Source organism: Oryctolagus cuniculus, chromosome 4 (assembly GCF_964237555.1).
Source record: "Oryctolagus cuniculus chromosome 4, mOryCun1.1, whole genome shotgun sequence".
In the NCBI taxonomy this organism is placed as follows: Eukaryota; Metazoa; Chordata; class Mammalia; order Lagomorpha; family Leporidae; genus Oryctolagus; species Oryctolagus cuniculus.
The window spans coordinates 95,634,093-95,654,520 of NC_091435.1; the positions used below are offsets into that span (position 1 = coordinate 95,634,093).

A 20,428-nucleotide genomic window follows, 5' to 3' on the forward strand; every position below is an offset into this window, starting at 1 on the left:
CAGCCATTTGGGAGTGAACCAGCAGATGGAAGATCTTTTCTCTCTCTCTCCTTCTCTCTTTGCAACTCTGCCTTTCAAATAAATAAATAAATAAATCTCTTTAAAAATTAATTTATTAATTTGAAAGGCAGTTACAGAGAGAGAGAGGTAGAGACAGAGAGAGATCTTCCATCCACTGGTTTACTCCCCAGATGGCTGTAACAGCCAGAGTTAGGCCAAGCTGAAGTCAGGAGCCAAAAGTGTCTTCTAGGTCTCCCACATGGGTGGCAGGGGCCCAAGAACTTGTGCCATCTTCAGCTGCTTTCCTAGGCACATTAGCAGGGAGCTGGATCAGAAGTGAAGCAGCCACAACCCAAACTGGCACCTATATAGGATGCTGGTTGCAAGTAGTGGCTTAACCTGTTACACCGGCCAACGCCGCAGCTCACTAGGTTAATCCTCCGCCTTGCGGCGCCGGACGCACACCGGGTTCTAGTCCCGGTCGGGGCGCCGGATTCTGTCCCGGTTGCCCCTCTTCCAGGCCAGCTCTCTGCTATGGCCAGGGAGTGCAGTGGAGGATGGCCCAAGTGCTTGGGCCCTGCACCCCATGGGAGACCAGGAGAAGTACCTGGCTCCTGCCATCGGATCAGCGCGGTACGCCGGCTGCAGCACACCGGCTGTGGCGGCCATTGGAGGGTGAACCAACGGCAAAGGAAGACCTTTCTCTCTGTCTCTCTCTCACTGTCTACTCTGCCTGTAAAAAAAAAAAAAAAAAAAAAAAAAAAAAAAAAAAAAACCTGTTACACCAAAATCCTGGCCCCATAAATCTCTTTTGAAAAGATTTATTTACTTATTTGAAAGGCAGAATTACAGAGAAGGAGGGGGAGACACACACATAACATATATAGGAGAGAGAGAGAGAGAGAGGAACTGGATTGGAAGTGGAACAGCTGGGACCCAAACTGGCACCCATATGGGATGCCAGTGTCACAGGCAGCAGCTCAGCCTGCTGCTCCACAACACTGGTTCCCAGTAAAGAAATCTTCAAAAAAGTGGTTTATTAATCTATCGATCTTAAGTAGGGGAAGCCATGCTAGGCAAACCGGTTGAACCTGATTCAGGCCCTTTAAAGGCACTGGGAACAAAGCTGGGGCTTTCCTAAGGAAATCAGTCCGATGGATGGAGGCCTAAGCCTCAGAGCTCTGTCCTGCCCTTTTTGATAGCCCACATGGTGGATTTCAGACTTTGAGGCAACCCTCACAGTTGCGTGAGCCAGTTTCCTGGAACAAAACTCAATATACATTTCCTACTAGTTCTGTTTCTCTGGTTTAACCCTGACTGATATACTCTATTTATGTTTTTTTTAAAATATTGACTTATTTATGAAACTCCATTCTTCAAAGTAAATTATAGCGATGCATATAGGGTTCTTCAATAATGCCCATGTGAAATTTTGATTTTGTGATTGCATCTAATTTATTGGTCAACTTGGGAGAGAATAGACATATTTATGATATGGCTGTATCTGCATTTATTAAGATCAACTTCTGTGTTTTTTATAAAAGTTTGAAAGTTGTTTTAAAAACTTTTTTAATTTTTAAAAATTTATTTTAAAAGTTTTAATATAAGACATCCTATGTAGTCTTCACTAATTTATGTTTTAAAACATTATTTGAGAGACAGAGAGACAGAAACGATCAGCATTCCCATCTACTGGTTGGTAGAGCAGCTGAAGCTGGGAGGAGGGAACTCAATCCAGGTCTCCTACATAGGTGGCAGGAACCCAATTACTTGAGCCATCATTGCTGTCTCCCGGGGTCTGTGTTAGCAGGAAGCTGGAGTCAGAAGCTGTAGCCGGGAACTGAACCTAGATACTCCAGTGTGGGATGTGGGCATCCTAACCAGCCTCTTAACCACTAGGCTAAATGCTCACTCCTTCATTAACTTCTGAATATGTTCTTTATTGTTATCCTGAGTAACGTTTTATTTAAAGTTACACTTTCTGGTTATTGACGGCATAAGACATTTGTTTATAGATTGATTTTGTTTGCAACAAATGCTGAATTTTCTTATTAGTTCTAATAGGTTATTTCTAGACTTTTTCTATATAGGTAAGAATTTCATTTACAAATAATGAATTGTTATTTCTTCCTTTCCAATTTCTATACCTCTTGTCATTACTTGATATAAAGTGAAAGGAGGAATGTGAAGATTTAAAGGAACGGGAATGTTGTAGTAGGTTTTTCTGTGGCAATTGATCTCCTATCCTCTAGCTGTGGCCTGAAAGACCATAGAGGTTAAACTTCTCACTAAAGCACTGAGGAACACTTCCATGAAATGCACATCAGTTTGAAAAATAGAGCTACAGTGACTACTTTTGGTCAGTAAAAAGCTTCTGTGGGAACTTGGAGGTAGAGGATGATCCAGTCCTCCAGGAGTCCCAGCTTAAGCCAATAAAACAAACTCTAACTACTCAAGCTATTCCCGGTATTCCTGAAGCTATTCTGGCCGTCTGGCCTTCTGTAGGACTCCTAGTCAACCTGTACCAAAGTAGCTCATCTCCAGCAGGTGGTGCCAAAGCTCACGAAGAACAGAGGAAAAGCGCTGGCTCTGGAGCTTTGGCAGGACACCTGCTCAGCTCATGCCAGTTGTTTAGCACCCTCTGGCGTCTTTGGCAATTGATATTTTACACTCCACTTATTGCTGGGGCTTTACTCTCAGAAGTTTACTATGTTTATCAGATGACGTAATCCCTGAATTGGCTTCTGGGCCTGTAGAGTGAGGGTTACCGTGATAGGAATAGCCAAATGGAAGCCCTTGAAACTCTGCTTTCATATTAAAATAGCAAAATTCTGGAGAATCACAAACCTTAATGCTAATATCTAAGTTTTGTGAGAAACAAAGATGGTGATTCCTATATTAGACACATGTAACTCATCAGTTTGATGGTGCAAAAGCCAGGTGATTTTTAAAAAGATTTATTTATGAGAGAGAGAGAGAGAGAATGAGAACATTATCTTCCATCCTCTGGTCAATTCCCCACATGGCCACATCTGCCTGGGCTGGCCAGGCTGAAGCCAGGAGCCTGGAACTCCATCTGGGTCTCCCATGTGGGTGGTAGGGGCACAAACAATGGTGCCACCATCTGCTCCCTTCCCAGACTTCCTAGCAGGGAGCGAGATTAGGCACAAACTGTGACAGTGTTGAATAAGGAATAGGAAATTAGAATAATTCCCAGTCTCAGCTGAGTGGGTCAAAGCTGGTTATTTTTCCCAAGTTACGCCAACTCCCCCTCCTCCCTTTCTCTCTGTATAAGTGTGTGTTTGCATGCACAAACACCCTCTTGTTCCCCTCTCATTGGCCCCTATCTGCTTTGGGAAATGCAGGTACGCGACAATCCAGTTTGTTCCAAAGGGAACAAGCAGAATGAAAGACTTCTGGGCCAAGTCCTGCGGAAAGTGTGTTACCTGGGGCTGAGGTGGTGGTGCAGCGTGGTAAGCCACCACTTGCAATGCTGGTATCCCACACTGAAGCTCCAGTTTGAGTTCCAGCTGCTCTGCTTCTGATCTAGCTGCCTGCTAATGCCCCGCTGTCACCCAGATCTACCTGTTGCAGCCACCTGGGAAGTGAACCAATGGTGGAAGTTCTCTCTGTCACTCTGCCTTTCAAATAAGTAAAAACTTGGTAAAATCTAAGAATTTAAGACTCTCAGGAGTCCTGCTCTTGCAGACCTCAGCTTGCCTCGACTCACACTAATGCTGGTTCTTCTGGATCCTGTCTTTCTGTAGAATTGTGACTTTTTTTTTAAAATCATGGATATTTGGTCTTAAATTTGATTTTAAAAATATGTCCTTAAATATTTATCTCAATTACCAAATTTTCGGCAGTCCCTGAAACTTTGCATGGTGGTGAGTGCCTCCTGTGCCTTGGCTAGTGCTGAGCCATCAGAACAGCTTCTCCAGATCCTGGAGTCTCTGCCTCCTTGGATGTGGTCACTGAGACAAGAGGAAAGGGGCGGAGTCAAGGCGCCAGTCATCTTGCAGGGGTTACTGAGCTCTTCAACTGGCTGAGCACAAAATCCTCTCCAGGACCACTGGGGTGGGCTTTCTATCTCCTTCCCACCCTCAGGCACATTGATTTCCACATTTCTTTTCTGATGAGCTCATCCATCTTTGAGTTCCTGTTTAGTGTGGTGGGAGAAGATGGAGGCTGAGAAGCTGGTTGGGGGCAGAAACTGGGCTGAGAGTGAAAACTGCCCTGAGAAGTGGCAACAGTTTTTTGAATGTGCCGCAGTCAAAAGAAGCCACAGATTAAGATGAATAATTTCATTTGATCCTTGTTACAATGCTGAAAATGTCCTCAAAAAAGTCATGGAAAATGCGTGTTCTGAAAAACCATGCAGGGATTTCAAACTTTTTTTTTTTTTTTTTTTTTTTTTTGACAGGCAGAGTGGACAGTGAGAGAGAGAGAGAGAGACAGAGAGAAAGGTCTTCCTTTGCGGTTGGTTCACCCTCCAATGGCCGCGTGGCCGGCGCACCGCGCTGATCCGATGGCAGGAGCCAGGTGCTTCTCCTGGTCTCCCATGGGGTGCAGGGCCCAAGCACTTGGGCCATCCTCCACTGCACTCCCTGGCCACAGCAGAGAGCTGGCCTGGAAGAGGGGCAACCGGGACAGGATCCGGTGCCCCGACCGGGACTAGAACCTGGTGTGCTGGTGCCGCAAGGCAGAGGATTAGCCTAGTGAGCAGCGGCGCCGGCCTCAAACTTTTTTTTTTCCACTAACAAGAACTTTTTTATTTTACATCCCGTTTTTGCAGGAATGTTTTGACATATGCCTATATATGAGGTAGGTATTATCATTAGTCTCATTTTACAGATGGGGGATTGAAGCTTGGGAGAATTTTAAATGTTGCCAAAGGTCGCACAGCTTGTAAACGGTACAATTAGGCATTAAGGCCAGGATTATTTTAATCATTATATCAGAGCTATAATCATTATGTTATACAGCCTTCTAGTTGGGAGTAGACTGGGTTGAGCTCATTACACTTGGAAATAAAAGCAAATACAGGCGAAAGATTCTGTAGCTGAATATTAGGAGCTGAGCACCCTTCCCCTTCTCTTCACTGGATGTGTCCCCAAAGCAGACGCCTTTCATTAAAGGGCCACTAAGTGAATGCTTTGACGTCAGCTCAAGATGCCTTAATGCTGAAGAAGACGGTGTCATTGACTCATTAACTCTGTAAGCTCAAGGAGTGCTACTTGTCCTGGTAGGGGTTAATCTAGTTTAAAAAAGCCTGGGGCCAGTGCTGTGGCATAGAGGGTAAAGCTGCAGCCTGCAGTGCTGGCATCCCATATGTGCTCTGGTTCAAGTCCTGGCTTTTCCACTTCCAATCTAGCTCTCTGCTATAGCCTGGGAAAGCAGTAGAAGATGGCCCAAGTGCTTGGGCCCCTGCACCCACATGGGAGACCCAGAAGAAGCTCCTGGCTTCGGATCAGCCCTGCTCCAGCTGTTGTGATCATCTAGGGGAGTGAACCAACAACTGGAAGACTCTCTCTCTCTCTCTCTCTCTGCCTCTCTGTAACTCTGCTTTCAAATAAATAAATCTTTAAAAAAAAAAAAAGCCATTGCTTTTTACTCCAGTCAGTGTACATTTTTCAGGCTTGTACCTGAATATTTTAGCTTTTTAAATTCAGTTATACTTATTTTTTCTTAAATATTGTATTTTTTATTTTTTTAAAATTTATTTATTTGAAAGGCAGAGCAATACACACACACACACAGAGAAAGAGAGAGACCATCTATTCACTGGTTCATTCTCCGAATGACCACAACAGCTAGAAGGCAGGAGCCAGGAACTCCTTTGGGATCTCCCACATGGGAGTCAGGGCCCCAAGCATTTGGGCCATCATTTAATCTGAAGCAGAGCAGGCAGGACTCAAACCAGCACTCTTATATGGGATACCAGCATTGCAAGTAGCAGCTTATCCCTTCATGTCACAATGCTGGACCACTTGAAGATGGTCTTTAAACTTTTATTAGTGTTTAAGATTCATACAGAAATCAGCACACACCTTAGCTGTGTAGTTTGTTAAACTTCTGCAAAATGAACTCATGCATGCAGTCAACATTCCGATGAAGAAGCAAACATCAGCCCCTCAGAAGCTCCCTTCAAGCTTCTCTGATCACTGTCCACCAGCGCAACCACTGTTCTGACATCTAGCCCCATGGATTAGCTCTCCTTGCTTTTGAATTTTATATAAATTGAATGGTATACTACATATTCCTTCAGTCTTTTGCTAAGTATTATATTTGTGAGATTCTTCCAGGTTGTTGCATGTTGCAAAGTTCGTTTGTTCTTGTTGCCTTATGGTATGCCATTGTATGAATCTAGGGCATTTTGTCCGTCAATGGACGTTTGAGTTATTTTCAACTTTTGGTCATTTTATTAGTCCAAAAAAGATCTGAGACTGCGTAACCTTGTAAAGAAAAGAGGTTTGGTTAGCTCACAGTTCTGGATGTTTAGGGACCTGCATCTGGTGATGGCTTCCTGCTGGCTGAGTACCCCAAGGTGGTGCAGGGCATCACACGGCAACAAACAGGGAGCATTCGCGTGTTTCCTCTGGTCTCTCTCCACCTTACAGAGCCACAGTGATTCCATCACTGGGCTCCACCATTATGGCCTTCCCAAATCCCACTCACTTCCAAAGGCCCCACCACTAAACACCAAAGTTAGATTAAGTTTCCGCCCTTGTAATACCTCATAATGGGGTTAAAATCAGCAGATGAGCCCCGAGGAGGCACTCAAACCATAGCAGCTGCAATATACAATGTTGCTGTGTCCTCCCAGGCTGTTAGGTTTTTTCAATCAAGTCTTAGTCCTCCCAGGCTGTTAGGTTTTTTCAATCAAGTCTTAGAATGTGCAAGTCACAGTCTTGTGCTGGATCCAAGTGTGACAGCAACAATGTCACACCCAGTGCTCTGGCTCTACTTCCACCGTATTGCATAAAATCGTTGACTCACTCCTAGGAGCTGTGCTCATGTGCAAGTATACACCTTTCCCTCACAGCCTGGGAAAAATCATGTACTTCTCTATTCCACTGATTTAATGTAAGCATTATTATATATTATATGTGCATTTTCTCACATTATGAAAATTCTTGGGCAACGTAATTTTTTATGGACAAAATACTGTTCTGTTCTATGGCTATGCCATAGTTTATTTAACTAATCTGCCAGTGTTGGAGGACATTTATATCATCTCCAATTCTTCTATTCATTTTCCTTCCCTCCCTTCTCCTCCATGCTCCTTATAGCTGCCTTGTACTCAGCTGCCCTGCATTTCTTTTCTGCACAAACAGCATAAACAATATCCTATAAGGATATAGGATAAAGGATAGACTGTCTTGAGTATAAATCTTTGTCTCTTTTGTCCCTTGCTTGGATGGTACTGAGAATTCTCAGCATGGTTAGTGTAGAGTTGTGCATAGATTAGGGTAGCAGAGGTACTGTATCTCTTTCTTGTGATGTATCTGGCTTTATTCCATTAGTATCTTTGTCTTAGAAATGATAGCATATGGGAGCATTGTGGCACAGGGGATTAAGCTGCTACATGGGATGCCTGAATTCCATATTGGAGTGCCTGGGATCAAGCCCCATCTTCACTTCTGATCCAGCTTCCTGCTAATGCTCACCTTAGGAGGCAACAGATGATTAAAGTATTTGGGTCCCACCCACGTGAAAGGCCTGGGTGGAGTTCCTGGCTCCTGGCTTGAGCTTGACCCAACCCTTGTTGTTATGGGTATTTAGGGAGTGAACCAGTGGATAGAGGATCTTCTCTCTCTCTCACCTTTAAAATAAATAAAAATTTTAAAAAATTGACAACAACAACAAAAATAAACAGGAACATACAATTTCCTACCATCTTTTTTTTTTTTTTTGGACAGGTAGAGTGGACGGACAGTGAGAGAGAGAGACAGAGAGAAAGGTCTTCCTTTTCGCCGTTGGTTCACCCTCCAATGGCCGCCGCAGCCAGCGCGCTGCGGCCAGCACACTGCGCTGATCCGATGGCAGGAGCCAGGTGCTTCTCCTGGTCTCCCACGGGGTGCAGGGCCCAAGTACTTGGGCCATCCTCCACTGCACTCCCTGGCCACAGCAGAGAGCTGGCCTGGAAGAGGGGCAACCGGGACAGAATCCGGTGCCCCGACCGGGACTAGAACCTCGTGTGCCGGCGCCACAAGGCGAAGGATTAGCCTAGTAAGCCGTGGCGCCGGCCACAATTTCCTACCATCTTAGTCCATTTTCTGTTGCTTTAACTGAGTACCTGAAACCAGGTCATTTTTTTTTTTTCAGAAGGTTCTGGAAGCTGGGAGGTCCAAGAGCTCCAGCGCCAGCTCAGCATCTGGTGACCGTCATTGCATCATAGGATGGTGGAGGGCATCATGTGGTGGGATGGAGCAGTGTGCTAGCTCAGGTCTTTTCCTTCACTTCTCGTCAAGCCACTGCTGGGAGGCCCCACGGTCAGGAACTCAGCTAATCCTAATCCCATCCCAAGGGCCCCACCTCCAAATACCAACAACATGAATATGGGATTAGATTTCCAACACATGAACTTTGGACACATTCAAACCATAGCACCCACTTATCTGGGCCTTCTGGATGCAGCATCTTTTGAAAAAGATTTATTTATTTGAAAGTCAGAGTTACAAAGAGAGAGAGAGAGAGAGAGGTCTTCCATCTGCTAGTGTATTCCCCAGATGGCCACAATGGCTGGACCTGGGACAGGTTGAAGCCAGGAGCCAGGAGCTTCATCTGGTGGCTTCCGCATGGGTGGAAGGGGACCAAGTACTTGGGCCACCTTTGGCTGCTTTTTTTAGGTCATTATCAGGGAGCTGGATCAGAAGTAGAGCAGCTGGGATCTGAACCAGCACCCATATGGGATGCTGGCATTGGAAGTGGCAGCTTTATCCGCTACCCTACAATGCCACTCCCCCGGAAGTAACAAAAAGCTAATACAACCTACAAACAAATTCAGGTCTTTCCTATTAAAATAAGAATCCATTTCATCTCTCTTTTTTAAAAAAGATTTTATTTATTTATTTGAGAGGCAAAGTTACAGACAGAAAGATCTTCCATTCACTGGTTCACTCCCCAAGTGGCCGCAATGGCCAGAGCTGGGCTGATCCAAAGCCAGGAGCTTCTTCTGGGTTTCCCACACAGATGCGGGGGCCCAAGCACTTGAGCCATCTTCTACTGCTTTCCTTGGCTATAGCAGATGGCCATATGCGATGCCAATGCCAAAGGCAGAGGCTTAGCCCACTATGCCATAGGGCCAGCCCTTCCATTTCATGTGACCATAGTTCACTTATGCTTCCTTCACAAAAGACTATTTTTAAAAATATTTATGTATGTATGTATGTATGTATGTATTTATTTATTTGAAAGGGAGAGAGAGAGAGATCATCCATCTGCTAATTCACTCCCCAAATGGCTGCAACAGTTGGGGCTGGCCCAGACTGAAGCCAGGAGCTAGGAACTCCATCCTGGTCTCCCTCACGGGTGGCAGGGGCCCAAGTACTTGCATCTTCTGCTGCTTTCTCAGGCACATTGGCAGGAAGCTGGATCAGAAGCAGAGCATCTAGGACTGGAGCCAGCATTCTGAAATGGGATGCTGGCATCACAAGTGGCGGCTTCACCCACCACACTGCCATGCCGGCTTTGGCTAGGCTCGTTAAAGGGACGCTTGTGCTTGCTTTCTTCATCCTCACTGCCCGCCCGCCCCCCTCCCCCCCATCTCAATAAGCTGTGGCCTTAAACCCAGCAGGTCCAACTCTGAGCTCCTTTTCCCTTGAGCCCTGCTCCTGCTCCTGCTCCAGCCTCCCCATCTTAACGGGCAGAATCTTGTTTGTAGTCCTTTCTCCTCCCCACTTTGTTTTTCCCACATCCCATCAATCACAAAGACCTTCTCAGTTTGCCTCCTTAATATCTTTCCCATGCCTTTGTCACTCCTACCACAGAGCAGATTAAACCATGGAAATTCACTGCCTCGAGGTCTCTTCTGAGGCTGTGAGGGAGGAACCAGTCCAGACCTCTGTCCTTGGCTTGCGGATGGCTTGCGGACGGCTGTCTTCACGGTCACTCGGTGTCTTCCCTGCACTTTCTTCGCTCTGTACCCATCTGTGTCCTTGTTCCCCCTTTTAATAAGGAAAACACTCATACTGGCTTGACACCTACGCTAATGACTTCCCCTTAACCTGCGTACCTCTGTAAGGATCCCTCTCCCAGTGAGGTCCCATTCTGGGGTACTGGGGATTATCATTAGGTAGGAAGGGAGACAGTGGCCTATGCATGTGAGAAGCCTAAGGGAAAGTAACCCAGGAAGTTCTCGTGGTTAAATCAGGGCAGGAACCCAGAAGCCTGAGAAGCATGCTTTGAAAACAGCCCAGAATTTATGTATCAGAAGTCCCGCTGGTGTTTGATGACCTTGTGGGGGCGGGTCCCAGGCCCCCTACTCCAGCCCCCTGACATTCTGGTGCCTTCGGTGTTGTTTGGTTTGCTAACTTTGCTCTGATGAAGGCCCGGAAAGGCCTCCACACAGCACTATCCCAGTAGAGGGCGGGAGGAGAGTATGTGTCCCACGCCCGTAAGGACCCCAGTCTGATAGCAGACTGCACTCTCGGTTCTTTGTCAAGTGCCCCGCCTGCCCTGCCAGGTGTGGTCTCTTCGTTAAACACAGCTATTATTGCCACTCTCGGTCTCACTCCTGAAATTCATTTCTTATGGGGAGACAAGAATCTGTTTCAGCTGCCTCCCATACCCTCTCTTTGGGAGAGCCAGCCAGGAGCCATTGAGAGTGGTGGGTTAGTCTGAGGAGCCCCACCTGCAGGCTTGAGGCACGCCCCACGTCTAGCCAACTTACCTTATTCCTTCTGCCTTGTCTGTCTTGCCAAGCAGCAGCGACCCTCTCTCTGTCTCTGTCTCTCTCTCTCTCTCTCTTTTTTTTTTTTTCCATACGCCCTGCGTGGTGCTCCCTGTGAGAAGATTCCTGTGGTAGAATGGGGAAGATTGCATTGGGCACCCAGCCAGCCAGAAGGAAACACCCACACAGCACAGAGACACTGTAAAAACACACACCTATTCACTGCCTGCAGCCAGCTCCATCAGGAATATCTTAAGGGTATTAATGTAAGGAAATTTTGAATATGAAATTCAGGGATAAATACCCATAGACTGTGTCTTCAATATTGTAAGCAGCAGACATTAATGTAGTTTCAGATTAACACCATTTTGTTCCTTGGTTAATGGAGCTTAAACAGTGTATGTTGCTTTTACTTACTTACTTACTTACTTATTTGAAAGTCAGAGTTACACAGAGAGAGGAGAGGCAGAGAGAGAGAGGGAGAGGTCTTCCATTTGATGGTTTACTCCTCAATTGGCTGCAACGGCCGGAGCTGCACCAATCCAAAGCCAGGAGCCAGGAGCTTCTACCAGGTCTCCCATGTGGGTGCAGGGGCCCAAGCACTTGGGCCATCTTCTGCTGCTTTCCCAGGCCATAGGAGAGAGCTGGATTGGAAGTGGAGCAGCCGAGTCTTGAACCTCCGCTGATATGGGATACCAGTACTGCAGGCGGCAGCTTTACCTATTATGCCACAGTGCCAGCCCCTTATTATTATTTTTCAAATGTTCATTATTCCTTTTCCAGAAGCTTGCAAATTAGAGATGACCAATGTTTTCACTTTTTCTTGGCAAAAAGGAATAACTCTTGGTGAATATTTTCACAGATTACTGTGACTGCTTTAAAGGACCTCTGTGGCAATTTGGATTAGATGGGCTTAATAATGTGCTTGGAGCAGAAATGCCATGTTTTAATAGAAACACTTAACTTGTAAATGTTTAGAGTTTTGTTATCACTTAGGATAGGGAGTGACTGTTGGAGGTGGCATCTTCCTAGGGGGTGGGGACCTGAGTCTGTGTACAGTGAGGGAAGTTATGTGATCTTCATGCCCACCATACACAACAGGGTTCCATGGAGTACATTTGACTTGTCAGATTAGGGAAGGCTGTAACCTCCATTAAAAAAAAAAAAACAACAACAACAACAAAAAAACTGTTCCTCATTTGCCGGCGCTGAGGCTCACTAGGCTAATCCTCCACCTTGTGGCACTGGCACACTGGGTTCTAGTCCCAGTCGGGGCGCCGGATTCTGTCCCGGTTGCCCCTCTTCCAGGCCAGCTCTCTGCTGTGGCCAGGGAGTGCAGTGGAGGATGGCCCAAGTGCTTGGGCCCTGCACCCCATGGGAGACCAGGAGAAGTACCTGGCTCTTGCCATCGGATCAGCGCAGTGCGCTGGCCACGGCAGCCATTGGAGGGTGAACCAACGGCAAAGGAAGACCTTTCTCTCTGTCTCTCTCTCACTGTCCACTCTGCCTGTCAAAAAAAAAAAAAAAACAAAAACAAAAAAACAAAAAAAACAAAAAACAAAACTGTTCCTCATTTATGTGTCCCTCAGTAGGTGGCAGATGTCTGTTTGGTGTGAATTCTCATTACTGTATGAATGAACTTGAAATTAAGGGAAACATTTTTTCCCTTAAATCTTAAAAGGAAGTTTTAAAAAACACCCATTGAATGAAAAGGATTGCATGCTGTTTTTGAGTAATTTAGAAGTGCTTTTCATTCATCAGCTAGTATTTCTTTTTTACAACTTGTATCAAAACAGAAGATCTTTGTTCTTCTTACACAGGAAAAACAGGTTGACCTTGGTGGGTTGGTTTTATTAATTAAAACTGTTTTGCTATCAGGTGATTTTTTTTTAAACAATGTTACTTACATTTTTAAATTATATCATATTTAGTTAATTCTGAAATCATTGATTTGCTTGATTTGCTTTTAATTTCTCACATCATGAATAGTTATTATTATTATTTTTTTTTTTGGACAGGCAGAGTGAACAGTGAGAGAGAAAGAGACAGAGAGAAAGGTCTTCCTTTTTCCGTTGGTTCACCCCACAATGGCTGCTTTGGCCGGCGCCCCGCGCTGATCCGAAGCCCGGAGCCAGGTGCTTCTCCTGGTCTCCCATGTGGGTGCAGGGCCCAAGCACTTGGGCCATCCTCCACTGCACTCCCTGGCCACAGCAGAGAGCTGGACTGGAGGAGGAGCAACCGGGACAGAATCAGGCGCTCCAACCAGGACTAGAACCCAGGGTGCTGGCGCCACAGGCGGAGGATTAGCCTAGTGAGCCACAGCACCGGCTATCATGAACAGTTTTAAAATGTTCTACATAAATTTGTGTCTCTCTCTTTTTTAAAAAGATTTATTTATTTATTTGAAAATCGGAGTTACACAGAGAGAGGAGAGGCAGAGAGAGAGAGAGACAGATAGACAGACAGACAGACAGAGAGGTCTTCCATCCGCTGGTTCACTCCCCAGTTGGCCGAAACGGCCAGCGCTGTGCCCATCTGAAGCCAGGAGCCAGGAGCTTTCTCCGAGTCTCCCACGTGGGTGCAGGGGCCCAAGGACTTAGACCATCTTCTACTGCTTTCCCAGGCCTTAGCAGAGAGCTGGATTGGAAGTGGAGCAGCCAGGTCTTGAACTGGCGCCCATATGGGATGCCAGCACTGCAGGCAGCCGCTTTACCCACTACGCCACAATAGGCACCTTTCTCTTTTTTTTTTCTTACAGCTTTTTCAGTTTATATATTCTAAACTTGAAAATGCAGAATCAGTCAATATTAGAAGTGTCACTGGAGGGTTATTTAATTTTTCATTTCTTATGTTTAATCCTAGCTACTAAAGTATGTGAACCTTAAAGTTTTTTCCCTTAAATTAACCTTATACACAAGGTTTCAATTTTCATAAAGTGGGAGTAGATAGGTTATTGTGCCTGCCTTTTTAAAAACATTTTCTTTATTCTAAAGTGGTGCATATTTAGATATGTTAATCAAGTGAACAAGATGGTGTATATTTATATATATATATAAACAACATAAAGAGAAGCTCTACAAATCACAGTATAAAAATTATGAAATTTGGCAACTGTAAAGTGTACTATATTTATATGTAACTCTAATTCAAAAAGTTGCCACAAAGGCTGAATTGGAAACTTCATTTCTGCATTAAGTTTCCTGTATTTTTAATGTGTACGATGGACTTAATTCTTTTTGAGTATTAAAATCTGCCAACTGCTATGAAAAAATAAATAAATTGTTCCAAGTAATGGGATGATGTCACATGCCAATCCTTTTATTCAAGGTGTTTTGTTTTGTTTTGTTTTTGTTTTTGTAATTGACCTAGGAAACAAAGATTTTGCATGTCAACAAAGATTTTGCTTGTCGTGGGGAAGATTTCTTGTGTTCACTGATGTTTTTGTTGAGTTTTGACTACTTGGAGATCTGAGTCTTAAAGGAATGAATTCAGATTATCTACTTTTTTTTAAATTAAGGGGCTATATTGTGGTGAAGCAGGTTAAGCTGCTGCTTACAATGCAGGCATCCTATATCAAAGTGCCTGTTCAAGTCCCTGCTCCCTACTAATGCACCTGAGAAAGTAGTGGATGATGGCCCAAGTTCTTGGTCCTTGCCACCCACATGGGAGACCCAAATGGAGTTCCAGGCTCCTGGCTTCTACTTGGCCCTGTCCTGGCCATTGTGGCCATTTGGGGAGTGAACCAGCAGTTGTAAGACCTCCAACTCTGTCATTCTGCATTTTAAATAAATAAATTTTATAAAATACTTGAATGATCACCTTATAACTATTAAATCCAGCCCATAGCTCTGGTTCAAATTCCCTGATTAAATGGTTTATCTTTTATAATGATCTGAGATCTCATTTTGACCAAATGTTCTAAACCTTTGATAATTTTTTACATTTAAAGTTTTACATTGGGTCATTTGACATTGAGATTTCCAGCCTGATCTCTGGAAATCTTAAAAGCTGTGACTCTCATCCTGACAAGACAATAGCTAATTGAGATAATTTGAATTATATAGAGTGCATTGCCAGGCTACGAAATGATGGTAAACTTATGTTGTGTTTATATAGATATGCTTTTTAAAATTATTTTATTTATTTGAAAGTTACAGAGAGAGGTAGATTGAGAGACAGGGAAGTCTTCTATTCTGCTGGTTTACTCACCAAATAACCACAATGGCCAGAGCTGCGCCAATCTGAAGCCAGGAGCCAGGAGCTTCCTCCAGGCCTCCCACGGGGGTAAAGGGGCCCAAGGACTTGGGCCATCTTCTACTGCTTTCCCAGGCCATAGCAGAGAGCTGGATTGGAAGTGGAGCAACCGGAGCTCGAACTGGCACCCACATGGGATGCTGGCGCTGTAGGCTGGGGCTTTAACCTGCTGTGCCACAGCACCGGCCCCAATATATGGATATGTTGTTGATGTGATAAAAATACTCTAGAGATTGTATAACATATATAGAGATCTGATGTCTCTGGTGAGATGTTATCAGGCATCATTATAATCTTTTTTATTTTAACATTTATTTTACTTATTTGAAAGAGTTACAGAGAGAGGTAGAGACAGAGACAGAGAGAGAGAGAGAGAGAGAGAGATTTTTTCATCTGCTGGTTCACTCCCCAAATGGCCCCAATGGCAGATGCTGCACCAATCCGAAGCCAGGAGCCAGGAGCCAGGAGCTTCCCCCTGGGTTGCCCACATGAGTGCAAGGGCCTGAGCACTTGGGCCATCTTTAACTGCTTTCCCAGACCATTAACAGAGAGCGAGACTGGAAGTGAAGCAGCTGGGACTCAAACTGGTGCCCATATGGGATGCTGGCGCCTCAGGTAGAAGCTTAACCTACTACACCACAGGACCAGCCCTATTGCAATCTTTATGGAAGGGAAAAAAGAGATGGGGGGAGCTTTTAAAATCTTCAAGATTGCAGGTACCAATAATATTGCCTGTGCCCCTGGGCCATCACTGCTCCTGAGACTGGTTCCAGAGCACACCCCTCCCCGATGGCTTTATCCTGGACAAGGATTGTCCTGCCTCCTTTAACATTTTCATTGCAAGGTCAGGAGGAAGAAAGAAGTGTGACTGAGTTTTGTTTGTTGTGCGTGCATGTGTGTGTGTGTGTTTATGAGGGTGTGGCAGGGGTGGGTGCTCTTTCCCTCATCTCTGGCACCTGATAGGTCTGGGGTTGGCATTGAGTCAAGGGTCTGGCAGCCTCTCCTGTTGCTCCCCCTCTTCGCGGAGGAACAACACAGGACCCTGCGCTGTTCTTTCGTCTGCTCGGCCCTTCCCAGGTTTGCTGCTGGTTCTTCCCGGGTTGGCTGCCAACCCCTCCACCTCCATGGAGGGGTGGCTCCCCCTGCCACTTTCCCCACTTCCGCGGAGAAGCGGCACACCGCTGGCCGGCTCTCTCGGGGGCTGCTCAGGTGTTCCTTCAGGTGTTCCCCGTGCATGTTGTCTCTCTCCTCCTTTATAGTCCTCTTCCACCAATCCCAACTCTGCTACCCACATGCCGAGCACGCTGCTCTCCTCCAATCAGGAGCAGGATCAGCTCCTGCAGCTCATCAGTCAAGTTGTCGAGAGGCAGCTGTGTAGAGGTTGTTTGGTCTCTCTCAGCGCCATATTGTGGGAGAGCAGATGCATAGAATAAGTCTTAATTCCAGTAACTTGGTCTAGTCTCAATTGCTCCCCACACTCTCCCACAGCAATTCCACCAGGTACCTAGTGCACCTAGTGTGGACATTTAAAAACCCCTTGGGGAGGTCACCCACCCACCTAGGGATTGAGGTGAAAGGCCTGGGGAGTCAGGAAGGCCCAGCCTGATACCCCCAAACTCCTAGACCCTGCCCCTGGGCGCAGAACCTGTGTCAGGAAAGCAATTACCTGGCTGCCATGTATGCCACCTGTGCCTTGCAGTACTGCATGCCAGCTTGAAAGAAAGAAAAAAAAAAGAAGAGGGAGTATACATCCTTCGTGCCCGAGCAAACATCACATGGCTCAGGCATTGGCAGGCTGGAGTGTGAATGAAAAGCAAGGGTCAGCTCAGCAGGAGGAAAGAGACCTAGAGGCGGTTGAGGTTGGGCTATGTGGTAAGAATAGTTAAGTCTGAAAGCCCAGAGAACTGAGCCAGGCCAGTTCTTCCCAGAGTGTGAGATCAAACAGGGACACCTGTTCTCCCCCTTCTTTCTTGGGAAACAGACAGGGACACCTGGTTCGTTGCCCCATTTCTCCTCCATTCTCCGGATGGGGAACTGACTTGCTAGACCATGCAGCTCTCCACTAGGATGTATTCTCAAAATTCTTTGAGAATTTTGACCCTCAAACTTTAAAGAAGAAATGGCTAATCTTTTTCTAGCACCGCCAGGCAACAATATAAATGAGAGAACCAGAAAACATGGCCAGAAATTGAGAGCTTGAATTATAATAGCATTTTACAGCCAGAACTCTCCTGCTATGGACGTGGTGAATGGAGAGAAGTCCCTTATATACAGGCCTTTATGGCACTAAGAGAAAAATCATGAACCCCGCAACAATTGTAGGCTGGACCTGGCCACGCTTGCTTTACTTAAAATCAGCAACTGAGAGCTCACTGTGAGGCAGAGCCAAACAAAACAAAATAAAAAACCTGCCTTCACAAAAAATTGCCCTGCAAAAACTAGACTCCCCAACACTGAAGGACCCTAAGGGTCTAATAAAGACAAGCCTCCCACCCCACCCCACAACCTCCCTTTCCTATTGCAGGGCTGCCTTCCCCTTAGCTGAGACTTGGCCCACAGTCTTGAGCATAGAAACCACTGGAACTACACCCTACAAGAGGCAGTGGGATCAAATGATCCCTTCAAAATACAAGTCCCCTTGAACCTGACACTTTTGAGTGACATAAGGTGACTGCTATGGTTGACCTTAATCTGGAAAGACATAGTTCTCCTCATGGGTACCAAATTAGCTCATGGGGGTAGACAGTGTTAGAACATGCCCATGATTAGGGCCGGCGCTGTGGTGTTGTGGGTTAAGCTGTCATCTGCAGTACTGGCACTCCATTTGTGCACTGGTTTGAGTCCTGGCTGCTCCACTTCCAAAGCGCTCCTTGCTAATGCTCATGGGAAAGCAATGGAAGAGGGTCCAAGTCCCTGGGCCTCTGCACCCATGTGGGAGACTGGGAAAAAGCTCCTGGTTCCTGGCTTTGGCCTGACCCAGCCCTGGACATTATGGCCATTTGGGGAATGAACCAGTAGATGGAAGATATCTCTCTCTCTCTCTCTCTCTGTAACTCTGCCTTTCAAAATAAGTAATAAAACAAAAAAACTAAAAAAAAAAAAATAGAGAACATGTCCATGATTATGCAAATACCTTACATATGCACAATCAGAGCTACCCAATTGAAAATACAGCTCTGCCACCGGTGCCGCGGCTCAGTAGGCTAATCCTCCGCCTTGCGGCGTTGGACGCAACCGGGTTCTAGTCCTGGTCGGGGCACCGGCTTCTGTCCCAGTTGCCCCTCTTCCAGGCCAGCTCTCTGCTGTGGCCAGGGAGTGCAGTGGAGGATGGCCCAAGTCCTTGGGCCCTGCACCCCATGGGAGACCAGGATAAGTACCTGGCTCCTGCCTTCGGATAGGCACGGTGCGCTGGCCACAGCGCGCTGGCCGCGGCGGCCATTGGAGGGTGAACCAACGGCAAAGGAAGACCTTTCTCTCTGTCTCTCTCTCTCTCACTGTCCACTCTGCCTGTCAAAAAACAACAACAACAACAAACAAACAAACAAAAAACAACAAAAAAAACCAATAGACCCTGTTGGTCCAAGATGGAGGAAGCATTTTGCTCTGTGTGGCCCCCTAGTCTACTACCATTACTATGAAGGGGGCAGAGCCTAGAGTCAGTATTGATGTTGCGGATAGGATCATAATTTTTTTTTAATATATGGGACATACCTACTCTATTCTATCATCCTATTCAGTCAGGCCAGTCCTCTTCTCAGTCCAGCCAGATAATGGAGGTCCGTGGTGCCTTCCCTAATGAGATTTATGTCCCCTTATATTGTTTCTGGGGCCAGAACATACTCTCTCACCAGTTCTTAGTAATGGATGAATGTCTCATGCCCCTTCTGGGAAGAACATTTAGAGCAAGTTTGGAACCTGGGTAACCCTTCATACGTGAAGACAGCCAGATTCCTGCCATTGCTATATGTCATCCCAGACATATTCTCTTCTGTGTCCTACATGAAGAGATAGATCTACAAGTCACCCACAGATCTGAACCTTAGACATACATGGCTGGGCCTTAAAATCTTGCCTGGTTATTATTAAGCCTAAAAGCCTTAATTGTTTCCCAAATCAGAAATAGTACCCTTAAGACAGCTGCCAGAGAGGATCTAGAACCCCTGATCAACAAATTTCTCCAGCATGCATTATTAACATATCAGTTTCTCTTGCAATATGCCCATTCTATCAGTGAAGAAGAAAAATGGAGAACACAGATTAGTTCAAGATTTCCAGATCTTCAGTGAGGTGCTAATACCTATTTACTTCATCATACCCAAACCTTTTTTTTTTTTTTTTTTTTGACAGGCAGAGTGGACAGTGAGAGAGAGAGAGACAGAGAGAAAGGTCTTCCTTTTGCCGTTGGTTCACCCTCCAATGGCCGCTGCGGCCAGCGCACCGCGCTGATCCGATGGCAGGAGCCAGGAGCTAGGTGCTTTTCCTGGTCTCCCATGGGGTGCAGGGCCCAAGCACCTGGGCCATCCTCCACTGCACTCCCTGGCCACAGCAGAGGGCTGGCCTGGAAGAGGGGCAACCGGGACAGAATCCGGCGCCCCAACCGGGACTAGAACCCGGTGTGCCGGCGCCGCAAGGCGGAGGATTAGCCTAGTGAGCCGCGGCGCCGGCCTCATACCCAAACCTTATGCCATCTTAGGGGAAATACATTCAAGAACTAAACAATTTTCAGTCTTAGATCTTAAGGGTGCCTTTTTCTGAATACTTATAGGCTCCTCCCATCAGTTTCTATTTGCCTTTGAATGGGTTAGCAGACAAGACTTAAAGCAACAGATAATTTGGACAGTGTTGCCACAGGAACAGCTCCCACCTGTTTGGGCAGGTCATTGTGGAAGTTATAAAGGACCTATCTCTTAATAGGGGTGGTAGTGGAAAGATGATCCAATATGTTGATGACTTGTTCATCTTTTCCCTCACCTGAGGCTCCAGTTTTTAACTAGCACCCTTTGAAAGGATGTGGCTATTGGGTGTTCAAGGAGAAAGCACAGCAGGTCTCCCAAGAAGTCAACAATTTGGGGCCATCCTCACCCCCAGGGAATGGAGATTGGCCCTGGAGAGGATACAGGCTATACAGCAAATTCCTACCCCTACAACCTTAAGGCAGCTCTGGGCATTTCTCAGACTAACAGGATATTTCAGATTATGGATCTCTAGGTACAGAGAAATAGGAATGCACCTATATCAGGCCCTCAAGAGCAAGGCAGGACAAGGATCCCTCCTTTGGGA

General features: G+C 46.0%; 1 protein-coding gene across 1 annotated transcript in view; it reads left to right on the top strand.

Annotated features, from left to right (window-relative positions):
• LOC100353287 (nmrA-like family domain-containing protein 1) overlaps positions 1-20,428 on the top strand; it is a 72,554-nt gene that overhangs the window by 22,786 nt on the left and 29,340 nt on the right. The gene's annotated exons all lie outside the window — the stretch shown is intronic.